Genomic DNA, 6,768 nt, shown 5'->3' on the forward strand with positions numbered 1-6,768 from the left:
TCATGATAGAATGGAATCGGTCTTAGGCTGTTGCACACAAGGACACTGTATATGAAAAGCTGGGAAAAGCTAAGGCGCACACATGTCTCTTCCCAAAATTTCTGGTGAGAAACTGTTGTGACAAATTTTAAGCCATCACACCTGATGCCATAAGATGTACCTCTTCTATGCATTTGGCCCTAGATTATCCAGATTATCTCTACCATATTTTCAACATTTTACTATTAATTCTCCATTTATGCTGCATCTGCAGTCACTTCGGACTTCCTCTGCTAAGAAAGAAAAAAAGTGATCAAATGATAATTTATTGAATGTACTCATAGCATATAAAATGAACAGTGCAAACCACTAGCATAAATCTCTATCTTCATACAATATCTCTATATGGAAGTTCCTGCCAACTTCAACAATTCAATAGCTGGTAGAATATGATCTCTCTGAATACAATGTAGTTTAAACCTTATGTTTCTTTAAAATATATATTTTATGCACAAATATATGTATAGAATTTAAAAGGACCCTTGTACTTCTAAAGTCTGGCGTGGATATAAATTTTATTGCATGATCTCAATAGCTGCAACACTCTTTAGTCTGTCATTGTGGGTACATTTTTTGACAAACTAGAAATTTCTGGAGAGATCCCAAAATCAGCAGACCAACAAAACACTTTTAAAACAAATACTTTGATTCAGCAGGTGAAACTTTCCATTGTCTTCATATGGCACACTGTACAGACAAACTTAACCTTATTCATAAGGTCAAGATCACCTTGTACATTGTACATTGACTAAAATCAAGACCTTACTTATTGACAAATGATCAAACAGTCAAGGACACACCTACATTTTTCTATATATCCTACAAACTCTGGTTTCTTTCTCTACTCTTCCATGATTTAATCATCTTTCAGGCATCACCTTTCTTCTTTTTCTATGCTTTGATTTCTTGTATTCTAATTACCAGCAACTAAGCCACTAACTATTCTCTTCACAGTTCAAACACTTCTATGGTTCCTTCATCACTGTTAATTCAATGAATTAACATATGACTTCGAATGTATTTCAAAGTCATGTACTACAGAGACAAAGTACTGAAAAAGCTTTTTAAATATTCGGAGAACACATAGCAATAGCGCACCGATTGAACAACAAGATCCTAAACAGATGAGGAAGCAGTCACAGAACTTCCTCACAACAAGCAATCTGTAAATGTTTCCAATACTCCACACTAAACTCAGCCTTAATAGCCAATTAAAAGATGTAACTGTTTTTCTTTTTTTCCATGTATTGTTTTTGGTAATTTCACTGATGAGAGGGGGTTTCTTCTTTATCTAGGACTGAGCCGTACCACAAGAATATATGTTTTATGAAGCCCAGGATTCGAAGAAACACAGCAGGCCACCCAGAAAGGTAAAATCACTTTGGTCCATGTATCAGAACAGTCTCCTGCCTTGCTGCATACACTGTAGATATACGCCAAAACATTTTGCTAGGCCATCAAGAACATAAACACTGACCAATATGTATTAGAGTGAACAATTACATAAAAAACCTTACAAAAACTAGACCTGACTTCAACTGTGTGTCAACCAAGGGCAGTAGAGAAAAGGAAATGAAAATAAATGGTTCAAAATTAGATGTTTAAGCACACATGGATGAAAATTCATCAGCAAGTAATAACTAAGATCCATCGGAAAAGTGCTTGATTTGTTGCTAATTAAAACAGATCATTCTGAGATTACACATTCCTGGGGTCTGTCTTTCTTGATCCATGTCCCCATAGTCCTTAATTCCTTCCCTTCTTCCTGGGACTGCCAGGCAATGCAGGCACTATATCCAGTCAGATCAGAAGTGGGGTTTTGGAGTAACAAAACAAAACAAAAAACCACAAACAACAACAAAAACAACTTCTCCTATTCAACTATTTGGTCTGCTTTTAGGAATTTTTTCATATATGTGTGTGTGTGTGTCTATATATATATTTGCATATACATATATGTGCAAATCAATACCAAACAGTAACATATACAAGTTACTTATCCCTAGGTACCTAAGTGCAAAGAACCTTTTGGTAATTTAGCTGCCATTGTTCTACAAAAGCCAGCAGGGGGAAGCAATTGCTCTTCCCAATCACAATCGTCTTCTCTCCGGCCACAGGACAGTATCAAAGAGCAAATTCACTCCATCCTAATTACTGAGCCTTGCCCTCTAATAAAAACTCAAGCCATGCAAGTTTCCTTCACATTGTCCTTACTGCTCTTTTTACTGCTTCTGGATCCTGTACCCACTCTCAAGCGCACAGCAGAGCTTGGTAACCCATCTCTCTCAAAAAAACGGTCTTAAGTGGAGATATTTAAAAATGCAGTCTTCAGGGGAGACTTCCAGATTCTAGCATGGAATAAACCTGCCCTGGGAGCTGCCAAAACTAAGCAACAGACCCATATTTAATTCTACATCCTTCCACTAGACCACAGAAGCCATTAGAAGGCAAGTGTGCCAGCACAGCCTGGTGCCGGTGGTAGTGTAGGAAGTGCAAAAGCTATCATACGGCCATTAAAGAAAAGCTATTCTGCTGCTACTTCCAACTGTAACCGGCTTTTGCCATCGGGCCCCTTTTTCAACCTGCTTGTGGCACCGTCACCTGAAACCATCAGACTGAAACTCTCGATCGATTACCTATTCTACCTCAGTAAAAACTCATCTTTTTCTCTCATAGGCTCCTCTTGAAGGTAACCATTAAGAAATGCAAGGGAATACCTCCACGAGCAGAAACTACTGCTGTCTGAAAGGCAAGTTAGTGAGTAATCTATGACAGAGGGATGAAGGTATATTTAGGAAGAACAACTTGGATCTATGTGGGATACAATCATTTTATTTGTGACTATTTTTAATGTTAACATAAACATGAAGAAATTTGTTTAGCTATTCTGTACCTAAAATTACATGCATTTTATATAGCTTTTAATTAGCTTACAGACTTATTGTCAGAGGATTGTCATAAGCAGTAACATCATATCCACAAATAAGAATATGAATAATAATATATGAATAAGAATATAATAATATATGAATAATAAGACAGATCATAGATACAACTGAATGCATTTTAACCAAGTTTGTGATGAGTGGTTTTTTTTTTTTTTACTTTGCAAACCTTGGATAGAGATCAAAAGAATTTCTCTAAACTATTCTATACACTTTGGGAGGCTGCAGAAGAGATAGGACAATGAACTACCCTGATAGTTGGCTTGCTCCATGATGATAATTCCTTCTGACACAGTAGTTGTTTTTAGAAGCTACAGAGAAACATATGTTTGGATGTCTTGGATGAGAACCAAAATTTGCATAATCTTTTGGCCTCTGGCTTTAGAATGCTCTCTAATGTGAAAGATTCATGCCTTGTGAATATGGACTCCCATGACAGTATGTATCTATTCTTACCATAAATACTGGAGGAAAAAAAAACTTTTGGAGTTGACCTTCTGCAGAAGAGATTTATCATTATTTCTGATGCAAACAACTACTAATTTTGCTGTATATTTTATTTTTGTTCTATATACTATGCTCTGTATAAATTACAGTATAAATCCCAATATAGTGTAACAAGATGTGCCCCTTGCAAGTAGCACTAAATGAAGAAGTTATAAATCTCAGCTTGCTGTCTCTCTACCAGAAATGATCCTGACTCTTTGCTGCGGGCAAAGCTGCTCGCAAAACTCCTCCCTGCCATACTCCAACCAAGGCCTGCCAGGCTCTCCTAAAAAACTCAGCTGCTAATCCACCTTCCTAATGTAGCTGACAAGTGGGATTGCAGGGCACTCCATAGAGCATTCCAGTTGCCAATCTGGAGGATCAAGAAGGCATTGACCGAGGACAGAGATACCATCTTCCAGCTCCTTTGGATTGAGAGGGCCAGTGCTACCCACAGCCTGACAGTTCCTGGGACACCTGGGTCTTCCCTTTTCCTTTTCTTAACACAGAAATTCATACCAAAGAAATGGCACACAGCTTTTTGCAGCACAGCAAAGTTTTGCTACTGTGGCTTAGCAACTTAGATACTGAGTGCACCCAAAAGCCAACATTCAAGCAATAATGCAGTCATATATAATTTTCCACTTATTCCACATCTGGAGAAAAACAGTTTCTGAAGTCTTAGTTCTGCAGACAGTTCACATTGAAGCTAGCCAACAGTGCTAGTCAATGCCATAAAGCATCCGAACCCTATTCAGGGAATCTACATATGTGGTGTCTTGAGTGCACAGAGCAGGAGCACATCTGCCTAGGTGAGACAAAGTCGAGTGTCAGCACTGAAACAGCACAAGGATAACGAGCACGCTCTTTCAAGCCATCTTAAATGTTCTGTGCTTTGCACATGCCTTTCCGCATATGGGATGGCTCCTTCAGTTCTAATGGGGAATGTATCTCTTTAAAGAAATGTGCAAAAAAAAAAATCAGAAAGTTTAAACAACAGTCAATGTCTTGTAAACATTCTGCCAAATGTGGCAGCAATTTCTTTACAGAGAAGTAGCTTTTCTAGCTACTAGCTAGCTGAGTATTTCTGAATAGGCCGTGGGAGACATTCACCCAAGACATTACTCTGACATTACCGCTTAGCACTAGAACCAGCAAGGAGACAGCACTTCACGAATTCAGCACAACGCACCTGCAAATCTGCTTGCTGTGTTCTGTTGCTCTCACTGAAACCTGTATAACTCAGCCACCTTTAAAAAGCATGCACAAAAACAAGTAAGAAAAAGGAAGTTAATTCATATTTAATGCAGAGACATGGCACATTTTCAAAACGCCTCTATTTTTGTGCCAAAACTAGAACTATCAATGTTAGAAGGCAGTGGCTGCAGCGTGCAACTTGCTCAAATTAAGGTTTGGCAGGAGAAGTCAACAGGCAGCTCCCCTGATTTTTATTTTATTTTTTTAAACAACATTGGGATAATGCAAATTAAAAGTCAAGCAAAGATAAAGTTACAGCATCATGTCAGCCACAATAGCACATTTATTTCCACCATCTGTAGGGACGAGACTGAGAGGAGATCTGATCAACATGTACAAGTACTTGAGAGGTGAACGTAGGGAGGATGGCACCAAACTTGGTGGTGGCCAGTGATAGGACAAGGGGTAATAGGTACAAGCTGAAAGACAGAAAGTTGCATCTCCATGTGAGGACAAACTTCTTTACTGTGAGAGTGCCAGAGCACTGGAATAGGCTGTCCAGATAGGTCGTGAAGTCTCCTTCTCTGGAGATCTTGCAAATCCGCCTGGATGCCACCCTGTGCCACATGCTCTAGGTATCCCTGCCTTGAGTAGGGCCCTTGGACTATATGATCTATAGAGGTCTCTTCCAACCTTAACCATTCTGTGTGATCTTTGCCCTTAACCATATAATATGCACAGTTCCTTTCCATCGTTAGCACATACTACCTGGGAGCTATGAAGAAACAATAGTCTTCTCTTAAATCTCAAGTGAGATCTAAAATGCCTCCCTTTCCCTTCCCAAGCCTCAGACTCTTGCTTTCTCTGTTTTCCCTTCTCTTGAGCTCAGCTTTTTCCCTTCACCTGCACACCACAGCTGTGTAGTCACTCAAAGCAGCAGAGCCCCAAGCTTTCCCCTTGAAGAGCTAATCCTGATTTGCAGCTTATTCATGACTGACGTTGTTCATCTCACCCTTTTCTCTTTTTCTCCTAATTTTCCTCATTTTCTCGGCGAGATGGTCAAGCTTTCTATGGTCTCATTTAACTTTATTCTTTACGTTTTTCTGAGGCAGCAAGGGAATTCACCAACACTGATATCATCAGTTACTGCCAAAGGAGCCAGATGGGCAGAAGCTCTTGAGAAGGCTGTCACAGTATTTCGCTGCCCTCATGTCCTGAGGCCGAGCATCCCAAGGAATCACACAAAAAGCCACCCTTGTTGTAGGGGAGAGGCCTCTGGGGAGATTTGATATAAAAGCAAAGCACACTGTTCGGATTTCAAACACTTCTAACCAATTTAAGTGGAAGCTGCTGTGAAGACTGTTTTCATTCAACTTGTGAGGTGCCTCTCTGCTCAAATCGCAGTGGCAGCAGAAGAGGATTGCAATGTGAGTTTTTGCAGTCTACATTTCTGGCAAACAGAATTTTCCTGGAAATGAAAGCACCAAGTGAGCTTTACATACTGCCTGCAACTCTTTTCCATGTCTCAGGCAACAGCATAAACTTCTGTCAGCACCTCAGTTCTCATGTGACAGCTGGTACACGAAGCTCTCCAAAGAGCAGAGTTCCATGCAAACTTTAGGGAAACTTATGGTGTCCATATTTAAAATGTCCATGTTAAGTATTAAATAAGGAGTTTACTTCAGTTGACTACAATAATGTATGTGGTCTGGTCGTAACATGTCTTCATAATTATTCCAGAAGTCTCAAACAGTTTTTGAATAAATACCATTCCCCGACAATCTAATTAGGCACAAGAGACACAGCTGGGCATAAAAGTTTCTGCATTGATATCCTGCTACAGTAAGCATAAGTCTTTTAATGCAAGTCCCATACAGCATGAGTCAATGACACCTAACTCAAAATTTCTGCATGTATGTACGCTACTGCATGACTGAAAAGATACAGCAGCATCTACTATAGTGAAAAAATAAAAATGAAGACTTCAAAATAAAATAAAAACTTCAAAATTATCACCCAAGTTTCTCTATCACCAAGACAAAGATTCACGGGAGCAAAAGTGAAGCATCCATTCATCTCTGATTCAGGATCCTACTTATTA

Source organism: Tinamus guttatus, unplaced genomic scaffold (genome assembly GCF_059628265.1).
Source record: "Tinamus guttatus ecotype Peru unplaced genomic scaffold, ASM5962826v1 Tinamus_guttatus_pri_ptg000151l, whole genome shotgun sequence".
NCBI classification, from domain to species: domain Eukaryota; kingdom Metazoa; phylum Chordata; class Aves; order Tinamiformes; family Tinamidae; genus Tinamus; species Tinamus guttatus.